Here is a 16,398-nt window from a genome sequence, read left to right as displayed (position 1 = left end):
ATAAATAAATAAAAATCAACATTGCAATACTTCCTTTAAATTTGGCGAAATGTAGGATATAATTTGATGAATGATAAAAATATTCGGGAGGTCAGAGTGACCTCCTTCCGTGACCTCCCCTTTTCTAATATATTAAGAGACTGCAACACAATTTTGCTTTACGTAAATTAGGTGATGACACTCAGAAACAGTATAATTACAAGTCTGGCAATTTTCAGCATAAGCAAATGCTTCTCCGTTATGATACACGAAAAAGGAGAAAAAGGTTTTTTTTTCTAAATCGTCTTGATTAAAGTAATATGACTTCATATGAGATATTTCTAAAAATATTCGTGATAATTTAGTTATTGAACTTTAACTGTTGGAATAAGTTGATTTTGATCGCCTAGTTAGACTCAAATTGCACTTTAGTGGATTTTCAATGAACTAAATCCTTTGTCAGGGCTACCACTAAGTTTTGCTACTAATAATAAGTGCTTTAATGTTTGTAATATTTAAAATAGTCTCCAAAACAGTCGCCAGATGGGGAAATTTGTCTCCCCCTTTCTTAAAAATAGCATTTATGTCATATTAATGCAATAAAACTTCAATAAATAGCCACATCTTGACTGCATGGTAAATAAGCGCGACCACTTACAGCAGGGACTAATAAAAAACTAAGGCTGACTGCATTCAAAGATATAGCAATGCAGATATAGATATTTCCGACTGGGTGAAAATTAACACTCGTTTCGAAAAAATCGTTGCAAAAATGCTACCCGAAATTAAAAAGCCAAATTTTATTGACATTCAATCATAATAAAGCGAACAGCTAATAAAAATCGTTGAAGCAAAAATCACGCTCCTAACTTTCCCCCACTAAACCTTCACAGTAATCGCAATCGCAAAAACGAAACTTTGCGCACAAAAAGCAGGAGCATAACACATTTCTGATCGTGACTATGATTATTGTATTGTCATTATCTTTTTAACTAATGGATGATGATAGAATAAACAAAACATTGGTACATTGGCACGATAAATGTTCAATTTTTATAAATGTATAGTTGACTGAGGTTCAAAACGTATTTGTCTGATCTGTAATTTCCCACTCGTAACAAATCTAAAAAGCAAATATCTTACTATAAGCATTTACGAATTTGAAAAACATAATATGTAGTGCTGTGGCAAGAGTTTAAGCTCATAATCCCCCCCCCCTCCCTCGTGAACAGCGTTTGGTTTCAACACTGATTATCAATCCTAATGTGGTGTTTATATAACGTTAGGAATTTTATGACTTCTCCCCTCTTCAGAATTAGTGTCCGTTAGTGACATTAAAAACAATTTGTATTAAACCTCATGCAGTAAACAAGAAGTTCCGTCTAGAACTAGACGAGCCTACTTTCCCGTATACCCATACTACTTTCTAGTACCTGATCAATATTCTCAAAAATAGCTAAAATCGCAAATTTTTTCAAACATATTTTTTTTAATATTTTAAGCTGATTTCTAGGAATAAAATATTCCTTACTTTTCTTCAAAAAAACGAACAAATAAAATAGCAGCACCTTTTAAACAAAGCAGCTAATACACTTCTTTCCATTAAAAAATTTTTTTAACAGCTTTCAAAACGAAAAAATAATATTCAATCATTTTTGTTCATTAAAATAAATACATCATATAAAAAAAAATCGTTTCTTTTTCCCCTGTTGCCGAAAATAATTTTTTAAACGAATTAATGCACTTACCAAAAAAAAAAAAAAAAAACAATAAAATGTCAACTTAAAGAAATAATTTTCATTGTCAAAAAAAAAAAAAAAAAATCTTCTGCGCATATTTTTCGAGTTTATTCACCGAAAACTAAATACCTAAATTAAAACTTTAGCGTGAAAATAAAAACAAATCATATCAACAATAATTATTTCACAGTTAAAACCACAGCAGCGGAGTCGGAGTCAATCTCATTTTGGGATAAAAGAGTCGGAGTCGAATATCCAAGAATCGGAGTCAGTCATTTGTCCTCCGTGTATAAATGTTTGCCAAAGCTACGAAGTCAGAGTCGAAGTCGGGGAGTCGGAGTCCGATTAATTGTCGGGAACAGGAGTCAGAGTCGGTGTCAGGTCCCCCTAAATTCTCGGAGTCGGAGTCGGGAGTAGGTCGTCAAGAGCTATTTCCAACAAAGTTTGTTTGAAGTAAATCCGCCTTCAAGTACGGAATCTACATTGACTTTCAGTTTCCCCGTAGGCGCTAATGTTAAGGGATTTGAACTGTTCAAAATTGAACGGAAAATTGTTCAAATCAAAAAGATATCTTATATACAAGTTTTTTATCAAAAGCTTTTTCCTACAAAGTTTGTTTGAAGCAAATTCGCCTCACAGTTTCGAATTGCTTTGAATTTCCCCGTAGGCGCTAATGTTAAGTTTTTTTGAACTGTTCAAAATTGAACAAAAAATAGTTCAAATCAAAAAGTGAAATATGGGATTGAGGTGTCCTCGCCGAGATCTTTCGAACAAAAAAAAGTTTGTTCGAATCGGACAATTCATTCAAAAGTTATTAGGGGGGGACAGACAGACAGACCGACAGACAGACAGACAGACAGACCGACAGACAGACAGACCGACAGACAGACAGACCGACAGACAGACAGACCGACAGACATTTTTCCCCATCTCAATACCCTACTTTCCAATTTTTAATTTTTCAATATTTATTTAATTATTTTATTTATTTTTAACTATTTTTTGTTTTTCACGATATTTTTAAGATGCATTAAGCCTTCTTTCATGCTTTTTTCTTCTTTTTCTGACTTTTACTGGGAAAGTAGGCTAAAAACACTCCCTGGGAATGATAGAAAAAATGAACAGTTTTGGAAAGTCACAAGATTTGAATTGTTTTTCCTAACTGTCTGTCACAACCATGGTTCAACTTCTAACAGAAAAAGTGTAGGAGCTAAAAATCCTATGGACACATATTTTCACGTAAATTGCCTGAAATAAGCTCAAATTCCATTTTCAGAGACACATCTAGGTTCTTATTTTTAGGTCCGCATTTTGTGGCTTTTTGTTCGTCACTTCTCTTTTATGCATTTTTTTTTTTCTTTCTTTCTTTTTTTTTTGAAACAAAATCCTCTCATATCTTGCACAGCATGTTTAGCTATCACAAATACAATCTGAAATCCCATTGGCCTAAATTACTCTACTGAGAATGATTTCAAAGCTAGAGGTTTTTTTTTTATTTTTTAGATGAATTGATTGAGCTTAAATGTAGTAAAAAAAAACTACTTTTTGTAAAAAAAAAATATTTTGTAAAAAAAAAAGAACTATATTTTTCTTTTATCCTTTTTTTTTTTTTGAACAAAATCCTCTCATATCTTGCGCAGCATATTTATCTATCACAAATAGAATCTGAAATTCCTTTGTCCTAAATTTCTTTATTGGGAATTATTTGAAAGCTAGAGGTTTTATTTACTGATATTTTTGCTTTCAGATGAATTGATTAAGCTTAAACGTCGTTAAAAATTAACTATATTTTGTTAATTTTTCTATTATACATTTTTTTGAAGCAAAATCCTGTTATATCTTGCACAGCATCTTTAGCTATTACAAAATCTGAAATCCCATTGGCCTAAATTACTTTACTGAGAATGATTCAAAAGCTAGAGTTTTTTTTAAAAATTGATATTTCGTTTTTTTTAGATGAAGTGATTAAGCTTAAAAGTCGCAAAAAAAAAAAAAAAAAAAAAAAAAAAAAAAAAAAAAACCTATATTTTGTTGTTCATTTTTCTTTTATACCTTTATTTTGAACAAAATCCTGTCATATCTTGCGCAGCATGTTTATCTATCACAAATAGAATCTGAAATTCCTTCGGCCTGAATTTCTTTACTGGGAATTATTTGAAAGCTAGAGGTTTTTTTTAACTGATATTTTGCTTTTAGATGTATTGCTTAAGCTTAAAAGTCATTAAAAAAACTATATTTTGTAAAAAGAACTATATTTTGTTGTTTATTTTTCTTTTATACATTTTATTTTTAGAGCAAAATCTTGTTACATCTTGCAATTATTTTTAAACTGATATTTTGTTTTTAGATGAATTGATTGGTTGGTTCTATTGAATTTATTGGCACAAGAGCCTTAATAGGCTCTGCGCCAAACATGTGAATGTTTGGCGCAGTCATAATTTGATTTTAATAATGTTTTAATAATTTGTAACAATGTGATGTCAAATGAATTGATTGAGCTTAAAAGTGGTGAGAAAACTTTTTACAAACGAAACTTTGTGAAAGGCATAATTTTATGATATGGAATTTTGTGAAACGGCCTATTTTACGATATAGAATTTTGTGAAGGAGCCGCAAAGTGAACATGATTTGCATCTAAATCGACCCCTGATTTTATATAAAAGCAACCACCAAAAAATGAAGCTCAAGAGTTGAACAATCATGCAACTTAAGCCTTGGTGGCAAATACATAAACAACACAAATAATACGTTTTCCGTTTTTTCAAAATTAGAACATTCATTTGAAATTACGGAGGCATTAATGCAGTTGTCATAATTTTGTTCTAGAAAAACGTTTCAGTTAAAAAACAACAAAAGAAAAACCATCGGAAGTTTGGATATTTTTTAAACCAATTAAGACTGATGAGTTAAGCGATGCAGTGCAAACGTAAACGCCAGTTGTTTGCAAATAACAGAGGCAAGACACGCTCCTTTGCCGAATACAGCAAAAATTGAACTTGAGGAGATGTTTCGGTGTAGGTGTCTCAGTTCAAGGCCACAATCTGTTTCAAAGGGAAAAAAAAACCCCTCAAGTTATACGATGGCATTTAATATGTTTACTCGACTCGCATTTGGCGAGCTCTGCCCGATCTCGACAAATATGTAAATACCTCCACGCCAAAATGTTTGCTGCAGTGAGTGCATCAAACACAGAGACTGGGTTCGGTATTTGGAAATAATATCTGGAAAAGACTTACTCTCTTGGCCATCCGTTCCGCGGATACGTGAAGATCGGGGATGAGGAGGATCGGGTACCTGCTCATCCCTATGCGCAGACGATCGGGATGCAGAGGATGACGGAAAGAGAACGGGACCACCCTCCTGACCCGCCAGGGTTGCCGCATCCGAATGGAGGGAGTACGAGCGCGCCAACTCGCTTTGCATCGCCAATAGGCTCATAGCAACGGAAACGGATCGAAGCTGCCAGTGGAGTTAATGATGAAAACACGTTCTTTAGCAATGGCATTTAACCCTTTAAGAAACATGGAACTATGAATCCCCTAATGAACAATTTGCAAATGAAATGTATCTGGGTAAAGGTGAATCTCTTTGGTAATTGTGTTCTGCTGATTCCCTGGATAAACGAAAAATCCCAATTTTCAAATTATTTATATTTTTTGTTGATGCATCGTATGCTTTATGGCAGGAAAAAAATGAAATTTATTGTCCGAAAAATTCACTGTAATTTTTTTTAAATACAGTAACACTATGAACAATTTGCAAATGAAATGTATCTGGGTAAAGGTAATTGCGTTCCCTTTGGTAATTGCGTTCTGCTAATTCCCTGGGTAAACGAAAAATCCAAAAAACGTGATATTTTCGAATCACACAATCACAAAGTCTTTAAAAAAAATGTTTTTTTTTCCTTCTTTTCAAATGCCCACTTGAGTATTTAAAAAGGTGCTTAAAGAGAGAAAAATAAAGGGTATTTTAAACATACTACATTTTTAGTATGCTGTCCTAGTATTAATAATGCCAATAGAATTTATTTATTTTTGATACGAGCTGTTCATTTACGGCTGTGTTAATTTACAGGTCAGTTCATTCTATGTATGTGAGTGTTTTTTTTTATATTTCGATGTAAAATGCGATGATTATCCCTTGCCTCTCCATCCGCCGCCCTCAAAAAAAAAAAAAAAAAAAAAAAAAAAAAAAAAAAAAAAAAAAGGAACAACGGGCCTGACAAAGAGGCTGATTTCGTCAAAATACTCATTTGGAAGTTTCAAGATTTCGCTGTAAGAAAATTCCGAAACGTCACTGATTATTTCCAGGCAATGTTGCAAGATTTCACGAGTGTCCACTAGTTTCCGGTGAAAAACAAGTATCTTTGCGAAAACGTTTCCTGAATCGCTATAAGCGAAGAATTCTCACTTTTATGAGAAATATTTTTAGCTACCAATGTATACATATATTCAACTTCTTCATTAAGTGTTTTGCCTTCATCTTAGTTACGGCCGTTTTAGATTAGCGCAGAGGTTCCCAAACTTCAGACCTCCGCGGACCTCCTCCGGAAAAACTACAAACTTCGCGGAACCCCCCCTACCACTCCCCTCCGGCGAGCAAAAAAAAAAAAAAAAAAAAATCGATTTGACACTGTGTTAAATCTATTTTTTTCTAATATATTTCTCCGTTTTTTTCCTTTAATACTCTTTGTCATTTTTTTTTGTATATTTTTTCAGTGCTCTTGTCTGGTTTTCATTTCTTAGATTATTATTTTGAGTTATGGAAGTAAAATTCTATTTGAAATTCAATTAGGAATAAAAAATGTTATCACCAAATTTCTACAAGTTTACTAATAAAAATGAAGTTTTGAAGTTAGTGTCTAGTGAACAAAACACTGTTAGCCTATAATAACAAATAAATACCTTTGTGCTGAAAATTCAAAAAATCAGTAATCCAACGTCAGAAAGCACAAATATTGCAAAATATTGCAGACACGTGTTTCGGTGTTACAAGGAACACCTTTTTCAATGCAAAGAAATGTGAGCTTCTGGATGAAAAGTCATCCGAGAAAGACTTTTCATCCAGAAGCATTGAAAAAGGTGTTCCTTGTAACACCGAAACACGTGTCTGCAATATTTTGCAATATTTGTGCTTTCTGACGTTGGATTACTGATTTTTTGACTGTTAGCCTAGTTTAAGTGCGTTAACGGCGTATTAGGATCTTAATTATTGACTATGGTTCGGGCGAACCTCTAGCAGAGGATTAGGGTTGATGATTAGGATCTGCGTAGCCTTCACAATGCTGCCAGGTTACGTTTGTCCCAAATATACAGAACCAACCCCCCCCCCCTCTACTCGCTATCGGTCACTAGTCCCCGGAAAATACTTTCAAGAGGATAGGGGGGGGGGGGCTGCTGCGTCCTGCATGTATTTAATCAAAAACTTTTTTATTCCTCATAAATATGCTTTCTTTTTGAACTACAATATCGTTATTCGTTCTTCAATCTCAATTATATTTAACGTTTTAGTTGCACAGCACCGCGGTCCCCCGGGGGTCCACGGAACCACAGTTTGGGAAACTCTGGATTAGCGGATCCTTGACACTGCGAAATGGATGTGTTAGCTGTGCAATAGTTTTAGGCAAATAACTGCTCGTTATTTGCTAGCAATTCCTTAGTTTCGGTCATATTTGTCTGATGAGCTTTCCAGGGAAATCAGAAAGGGTGTTAAGTTATCACTATAAACTAGCAATACCCACACGGCTATGCCCGGTGCTAAGAATTTAAAGGACGTTTGTTGAACAAAAAAAAATCCCCCCTCCCCTTCTGAAGTCAAATTATAATTTTTCTTCAACTAAAATGCATATAAACCTTTTTAAAAACCTATTAAAGTATCTTTGAAATTTCAACCTAATCGCCAAAACACATAAAAAGATTAACAGTAGCTTTGAGAATACAAAAAAAAAAAAAAATCCTTCAACTGTATAGTTGATCGCTTAACGCGCCAAGAAACTACGTTACCGTAACACTTCCCTTTATCGAGTGAAATGGTCTTTTTCTGCAATTTAAAATGCTTCGCCAAATAAGCAATACAACAATAAAAACGTTAAAAAGAACAATCACAATTGAATAATATGACAAATCAAATTATTTACTTAGATAAGTAACTATCTTCAGCTATAAGAACAAAAACAAACGAAATAAGGAAAACAAAACCAAAAAGAAAAATCCTAAATTAGAACTAAACACCTAGAACTAAACAATTAATTAAACATTTAATTTGCCATTACAAATATTTCGGTCAATCTGATTTTCAAAAAAGTAGTCTGTTGCCTTTCTCCATAAATGTACTATTCAACGCAAAAAGATTTTTTTTAAATTCGAACCAGTACTACTTTTTAGATTTCATATGTTCTAAAAACACTGTGATCAAAATAAAATTTTGTGTAGCATTGTTAAATTTTGTGTGTGAAATTAACTAGATGTTTATTTAACAGCTAACTTCAGCTTCAATTTCCTATTGTACTACTTGTACTAACCACAAATAGCGGACGCGGGGGTGAAGAGCGTGGCCTCTTGTTAGTGTTCAAACAGGAGCGAAGAGCGTAAAAGATTGAAAAACCATGTATGAAAATAGGAACGTTGATTCCATGTGCACAGTGGCGCAGCGAAAGAGAGGGGGGTGAAAACACCCCCTAGAGGCATTGGTTTTAACATAAATGCGAATTCTAATAGAGTAATTTATGCATATGAAAGCAGCTAAAAAAATGATTTTCAATAAAATCTGAAAATGGAAATCTTTTGCAACTGTAAAACTTATTACCTACATAAAGTAAATAATAAAAATACAATGAGATATTGGTTTTAGCAACACACCCTGAATGGCGCAAAATATTCCTTCACTCTTCAAGCAAAAGATTAAGAGATGTTTAGAGATAATATATTCCTTTTGGAATAAAAATACAATTGCAATGATAAAAAAAAAATAGGTTCACAAGTTGCAGCCAAATGAGTTGCATATACGAAGTTTAAACCTTTCAACTAAACATTTTTGTGTTACCCAAGATACATACACACAACCGCTTATCAACACAGACATCTCGACAAAACTGATCGAAACCGATTCGGATCACATCCAAAATGCATGTTTTGATTTCTTACAAATTTGCACACATAAATTCGGACGAACATCGTGAAAAACTAAAGTCGGCGTTTGTATGTACGGAATTAAAAGGGAAGTTAATGGTCAAATTTGCGTGATGCATTTTTTGTGAAGACAATACTTTTTTATACAAGGAAAGTTAGTTCTCCTTATGTCGTCCAAATAGTTTTAATTTTTACCCTGGAAGAAGTATTCGGATAATCCAAATTTTCAGTAATCCGAGCCCCAATTACCTCGGATTTTCAAAACTCTACTGTATTTTCGAACTTCATAAGTCTTTTGCACTGTAATTCTTTTAAATTGTTTATGTTCTTTGAACGAAATGTTATTTGTACGGCCTCCCATGTAATCATTATGATTCTTTTTTTAACACTGGTCCTTGAAAAAGCTGAAGAAGTACCTGTTCTTATTTTATGAGTCTGAATCAAACTTTAATCTATCTATCTCTCTTGTGCGACTTCATTTATGTCCCTTAAAATTACTCAAATAGGAATAAAAAGCAAAAAAAATATTGAGGTAAAAATTGGCATGCAGATGAAGAAAAAGGTTTTTAAACAAAGGTTTATAATTGCACAAATTTGCAAAAAATTTTAGTCAGGTATGTCTGGGGAACTTCAAAGCCCTTTTTTCAACTCAAAAAGATGTGAACTTATGCATGTCGAGTATAATTACATGACAAAAACTAGCTTTTATTGGATTAAGGGAAGAATCAGTGGAGGGACTTATGAAAGATTCAGTCAATGCTTTCTGTTTCCGCCTTGTTATGCACCGTACCTCTTTAATTCAACTATCAGAGTTTTTTTTCCTCGAGTCATTGAAAAATTCGCCAATCAAGCGTTAAAAACCCAAATATAGGACGAGTTTCTTCCTTGTCTTGATCTCTTCAAGCACTGCGGATAATTCGGCGCTTGTGGCGCCATCTTCAAAGGGATACGCGAGCTAAAATTTTAATCACTTATAGAAAGCGGTTTTTCGTTATTTTTTTTTAATTGCTAAATACCTGTAAATTCTATTTGTCCTCATCACAAAGAATCATCGAAACCGAAATTTGGTTCGTAATCTTGGAAGTGTAGAAAGTCTTTTTAGATATTGTTTTAAAACATTGGTATTTTCTGAATTTGTTCATTAAAATCTTGAAAAACAATAGTTGCAAATACACATAAGAATCAGTTTTCGTTACAGCTTGGAAAATGTACTTATTTTCCCAAATAAAACGGAAACTAACAAATTGTATACATATCAAGTTTAACTCTACGCTTCATCGCTTTCTGTACCTATTTTTTTTCCGTTGAAAATTAAGGGAAAAAAAAACTGTTTTGTGTCGGTTTAGGAATAAAGAAAAGGAAAATACTAAAGAAAAAAATATTTATTTACCGTCACACAGTGGAGTATTTGACTGAAAATCCTGGCCAAAACTAAATTGAAATTTTCACTCTTCTGAAGGCGACACCCTTGTGTGCGTTTGTGCGCTGTACGGCGAAGCTATCCCACTTATAGACACGAAACTTGTTATACAAGTTGTCTGAAAGGTCTGGTATTACAATTTGAAACTAGATTTTTTAAATTTGAATTAGAGAATGAAATATTTAATATTTTATCCACGGTTTAGACTTTTGCAAGTTTACGACTGTAAAAACGATCCTAGTAAACGTAGAAAAAACCCAATGCATCACTAGATAGGAAAAATAGTTTTCTTCAAGAATATGGTTTGTTTGAAGTTCTAACGTAATTAACCGAATTTCTAAGAATTTACAAAGGAAGGTCACTTTTTCGACTTTTTCAATTATTCAATCATTGTAAACTAAAATTCCTGCATCCAATATTCTAATAATGTTATGGCTCTGAAACTTTTTAAGGAAATAATATAAACACCTTGCCTTCATTTACAGCAAAAACGGTGAAGTTACGTTGTTTCACTGATTTATAATGAATTTTTTTTCAATGAGTTGAAATAAAAATTTTCAAAAATTTTCACTCGATCCGAAATGGATGCCACGGTTGGCTCTTTGCCAATAACGCTTAGACAAGTGATAAGTAAACATGTTCCATGCGAATGGCTGTTTTCCTTTGAAAATATGTAATTAATTTAAGTGCACTGTTCGAGGAAAAAAAAAGCAAAAAGAGGCTAAAAAATCCTAGTATTCTGTACAAAACACTAATTTGAAACCAAAAAAATAATCAATTTTATTCTTTTCGTTCGGTTTCAATCATTAAAACCCTGAGTTAATCATGCACAAAAAGAATTAAAGACAAGGGTTTCGGGGTTACGAAGAACCTTTTTTCTATTGTAAAAAAAATAAATAAATGAACTAGGATGTTATAACTGTAAAAACACTCGAAAATGGATATTCAAAAGCTCTTTGTTTTTGAATTGTATATATTTTACTCGTACCTTGGTCGATCCTTAGTTTTACATAGCGTGATGTTGTGTTCCGCTAAAAATTGTGCGAACAAAAACTAGGAACTAAAATTTTATATAACTTCAATTTCACAATGAGAAGGTAAAATGTCTTAAATGTGGATAGCTCGCTAGCGTTAGGAGACAATTACAATTGTCTCCTAAAGCTAGGAGGTGGGGGGGGGGAGAGGTATTTCCCCCCTTTTGCTACGCATAAGGGGGAAAAGACCCCCCCCCGGGACATTATTTGCAGCAATGATCTGAAAAAATTTAAATATTTATTTATTTTATCTAAAATCTATCTCAATTTTAAGGAAGAACAAATTTTCTTAGCGAGATCACAAAATAATTTAATTTATTAACTCATTAACGTACATGAGAAAATTAACATAATTGAACGCAAACACATGTTTTAGGGGTGCAATAAATCTCTTTAGCGATGCATATAGGTAAACGTTTCGAAATTAATTGGATGATTCTCATTCCATAGCTTACATCTTTATACATTGATGAAGCGGTTTCTCGTAGCCCTGAAACTCGTGTCTGAAATTTTATTGTTGTTTGTGCGCTCAAATATGTCGATCTTTTCATTCAGTAGTACTCATGATAACTTTTTACAAATTTATTAAATCTTTGTAGGTAAATTCAGTTTAAAATCATGACTTGTCACAAAAAGATCGGATTATGCACTTTTTTTAAAAAAAATCATTTAAAAAAAGGGCAGTTGTAGGCGGAAGATTTTTTTTGCTAAAATTAGTACTAGAGACTTTGCCAAATACGATGCAACTTTCAAAACAGCCCGACCAAGCCCGACACCCATTTAAAAAGCTTTCTCTAGTTATAAATTAAGGCGAAAAGCCTTAAAAAATCTCACGTACCAAGTTTTCTTTATTTTTTTTCACAAAAAGAAAATAAAAATTTTTATTTTGATTTATAATTAGCACTAAGCCCTGACATTTCTTTATACCGTAAAATTGGTTTGGTTCAATTCCATTCATTTAGAAAGCCACAAAAAAATCTAAATTGAAACGTAATAATTCGGCTGAAACGTAACAAAAAAGCGAAAATTCTTATAGAAATCTCATCTTTTACTGAGGCTATGAGCAATTGTACGTGACTCAAGTTTACAAAACAGGTGCCGATCGATGCACCAGTTAGTCAACTATCATAGAATAAATGTTCATAAAAATCGGGTAAATTTTTAATTTTAGACTTTTGGCCAGGATTTTCAGTCAAATACTCCACTGTGCGTCACCAGGTCTTTTCGCTGTACGAACAGAAGTAAACGTGTAGTGACTCCTTAAAAAAAAAAAAAAAAAAAAAAAAAACCCCAATAGATAATTTTTTTTAAAAAATAATAATAAGCTGAAAACTAATAGATGAATTAAAATAAGAAGGAAAGAAATTGCAAATAAACAAATTAAAATTAAAGCATCCAAAGACATAGAAAAGAAGTCCTGTTTTACTGTTTTCTTATCCAAAGAGGAGCCATACCTGTAAGTTACAAACTGATAAAAATTTTATAAATAAATAGATATAATAGAATGGAATAAATAAACACAATGTAATAAAACTAATGAAAAATCTGAATACATAAGTATATGTATTTATGTACTTAAAAACAATTAGTTAGTCAAAAAAAGAAAAAAAAAAACCGATAAAATAAGTAGAAACCATTTTAACATTAAAAGAAATTATTCTCATTTCATATCAGCAAAATGCTTGATTAGTTCCACAATATTTCTGTTTTCAGGTGATACACATGTACATCCTTCATGCATTCTACCTCAAAAAAATTTTTCTCTATTGATTAAGTTACATGCTAATACACGAACAGAAGTAGGCTTCTCTAAATAAATGTTCTTTCAGTTATTGTTAGTAAATAGTTTCTTTCGAAACAAATTTCTGTGTCATTCGTTCCCCGTTTTTAGTGAAAACAATCTTTAGTATACGTAGCTCCACCTTCCTTAAATTATAAGATCGCTTCAAGCGCATTGTGGCCGCTCGTCCTATCTATTGGTCAGAGGAGTCTGACTGCGGCGTGAAGGTCCCGGCTTCGAATCTTGGCTCGGGCATGAGATTGCCTACCCTATAAACGGGTCCTTATGGCAGGTGTGTACTGTGGAAGTCGGACTTCACACCAAATTACGGTGCAGTTGAAGAAAATGAAGCAGCGCACCCCAAATTGTCAGCCTACTGACATACAACAAGAACAACAACAAGTGCAATGTGACATAAGAAAAGCAGCTCAGTATGTAGATACTTTTTTTTGTAAGTTTATCGTCTGCTGTTCCTCGGTAATGTTTATATTTCTTGTTGAGCAATTACGATTGCTTATTGCTTTCATTTGACTATTTTGGCGTCCTATCATTTTATTTTCCCACCAGCACCCTCTGCAGCACCACGTCGGCCGGTCGCCTCACGATGCTGCTCCTATAGAGAAAACCGTCTCCAGGTTGCGTCCATATCCTACACTTACGCGCATACATACACGCACGTACACACACACATACACACACACATACACCTACACACATACACAAACACATACACACACAAATACATACACACACACTCATGCCTGCACGCAGACACAAACACATATGCCTACACACACATACACATCCTCCCCCCCACACACATTCATACACACAACTACCCACACACTCATACCTGCACACAGACACAAACACACATGCCTACACACATATACACATACCCCTACACACAAACAAACATACCCCCCCACACGTAAACACTCCTACATACACACACTCGTGATTGCGAAAAACATAATTTGAATTCAAGAGGTCAAAATTTAAATAAATTTTTATTTTTTTTTTAATTTACTTTCTTTACCGTCTGCGTTGGCCTTACTAATATTATAAATGCGAAAGTGGGTTTGTTTGTTTATTTGTTTGTAATGCTTTCACGCCTCTACTGCTCAATCGATCATCATGAAATTTTGTGTACACATTGTCAGGAGTGCCGGGGTGAACATAGGGTACTTTCGTTTAGAAAAATAGCATTCCATGATTTTTACTACAATTTTAATGATAATTATAAATTTACGAGTATCTCATTGAAAAAAAGTCATATTTGTTCGATTCTTGCAGCATGTTAAAAGCACATAAAAGGCTGCCCAATGCGACTTTTACCCGAGGTTCAAGGGATAATTAGAACACCCCCTAATTTTTCTTTTTAAGTTGATTTCATACTCGAAGCAGAAGATATTTTCGTGAAAAGTAATAAATAATGGTATGAAGAATTCAAAAAAAAAAAAAAAAGAGAGAGAGATTTAAAGACTCTCTCCGAAAAAAAGACTTTTATTCGAAGAGAACACGTTGAATAAAATATCGTCTATTTCGTAATTATAGTTATTTGTGGAAAAATAAGTGAAAACTTCTTTTTAGATATACAAAAAGAATATGTTTAGTTTTCATGCTTTTTTTTTTAATATATCGTCTGCGCTTTCTTCCTGTTTTAATTCGCAACTCCAGAACTCGTACCTTGCGGTGATTAACAATGCTAAAGAAAAGGGTAAAACATTCCACTCCACGCGTTTTCTTTGGGGGTAAATTACAGGCTTCAAACAGTTTGTGATGCAATGTAATTTCAGAAGAATAGAAAAGAAAGTTTCCCACAAACACGATGAAAAATTACTGTCATTCACTAAGCGTCAAAGCAAGTTATAAGTTAGGGCATTTGTTTGTTTTACCTTTTTCATCTGCCATTAGACAGTGGCTGCAGCGCCCCCTATAGTTTATTGGAGTTGCGAATAGCTTTGCACTTAGTTTAGAATTACTTTTATTCTTAGACTTTGAATATTCTTCTGAAACATTCAGAACTTAATTCAGTGCATGCTGAAGTCAACGTGGAAAGATCGTGACTAAAAATGACAAAAATTTGTGATAAAAAAAAAAAAAAAATCCAAAGAAGTCTACATTTAAATTTGTGTCATAAAATTGTTCTTTTCTACATACTGGTGGGAAAGTTTCCTTCTTTTTTGCCTGATTGCTTAACATGCGGCACTTGTCCCAAGTTGCGTCTTTGATGTAGATCGTGCAAAGCCAGGCACAGCTAGTATTACATAAAATGAATACAGCAAGCTGCTAATGAGTAAGTGTACTTGAGACATGTAGGAAACTTCTTGCGCAACAAGAAACAAAAATTCCCAGAGAGTTGATCAGATTTTAAAATGTTTCATGTGCATACAGAGCGAATTTTTTCACTAAATACAATTTTGCCAGTTTAAATTTTTTAACTCAAAATGTAGGTCCTAATTGCTAAGCTCTAAAATAAAATTTTTGCCTTGATACGAACATTTATTTCCAAGTTACAGCCATTAATTTGATGTATGGCCACTTTAACTCATTGACCACATTCCCTCACCAGATCCTAACCTTTATGAGCAAACTAGATGTTGTATGTTTTATGTTTTCTCATTCAAATCATGTTGTGACGATGTAAAAACATTGCGCTGGAACGAAAATAGAAGAAAAAACCCCTCTCTAACCCTAGATATAATTTCTCTCCTTGTGTTGTAAATCCTTCCTCTGCCGTCTTATACAATCCTATAACTGTACACTGTAAAAACAATTCAGAAACGTTCCTGGAAAATAATAGGCAGTTGATGTGCCCAATTTCTTCCAGTAACATATCTTGGAAAAATCAGGAACGTTTTCCGCTAAAACTCAGGAACCTTTCTGAAATTAACCTTGAAACTTTCTGAAGAAGTGCAAAATCTCCCCTGTTAAAGCCAGTCATGTCTCTAGAACCTTCTCGCAAAATTAAGTAGGTTTAGTGTTTAGAACCTTCCGGATTAACCAAGAAGGCTCCATAGAAATCAGAGCGACCACGGCCAAAGCTATGCAAGAAGGAACCAGCCATATCTCTTGCCTACAGTTCCTGCCTTGCAAAGCTGTAGCCATCTATTGACTTTTTCGCTCATCTTTAAGAGCTTAGTCATTTAAATTGGTCAGGCCTTAAGCAACCATAGGCCGATACACTTAATAAACACGCTCATTCAATCTTTAAACTGGTTGCTAAAAATATTTTCCACAACAGTAAAAAGTAAGCACGCGTGCAACTTGTAGCGATTCAGGAAACTTTTTTGTGAAGATACTTGTTTTTACGGGG

General features: G+C 33.5%; 1 protein-coding gene across 1 annotated transcript in view; it reads right to left on the bottom strand.

The window, feature by feature from the left end:
- LOC129228133 (1-phosphatidylinositol 4,5-bisphosphate phosphodiesterase-like) overlaps window positions 1–5,039 on the bottom strand; it is a 126,357-nt gene extending 121,318 nt beyond the window's left edge. Inside the window, exon 1 of the mRNA XM_054862780.1 lies at window positions 4,955–5,039. The gene's annotated coding sequence lies outside the window, so the exon portion shown is untranslated. The remainder of the gene's footprint in view (window positions 1–4,954) is intronic.
- Between the last annotated feature and the right edge of the window lie 11,359 nt (window positions 5,040–16,398).

Source organism: Uloborus diversus, chromosome 8, assembly GCF_026930045.1.
Source record: "Uloborus diversus isolate 005 chromosome 8, Udiv.v.3.1, whole genome shotgun sequence".
Lineage (NCBI taxonomy): Eukaryota > Metazoa > Arthropoda > Arachnida > Araneae > Uloboridae > Uloborus > Uloborus diversus.
The sequence above is the reverse complement of the archived record's forward strand: the minus strand, read 5'-3'. Positions and strand labels throughout refer to the sequence as shown.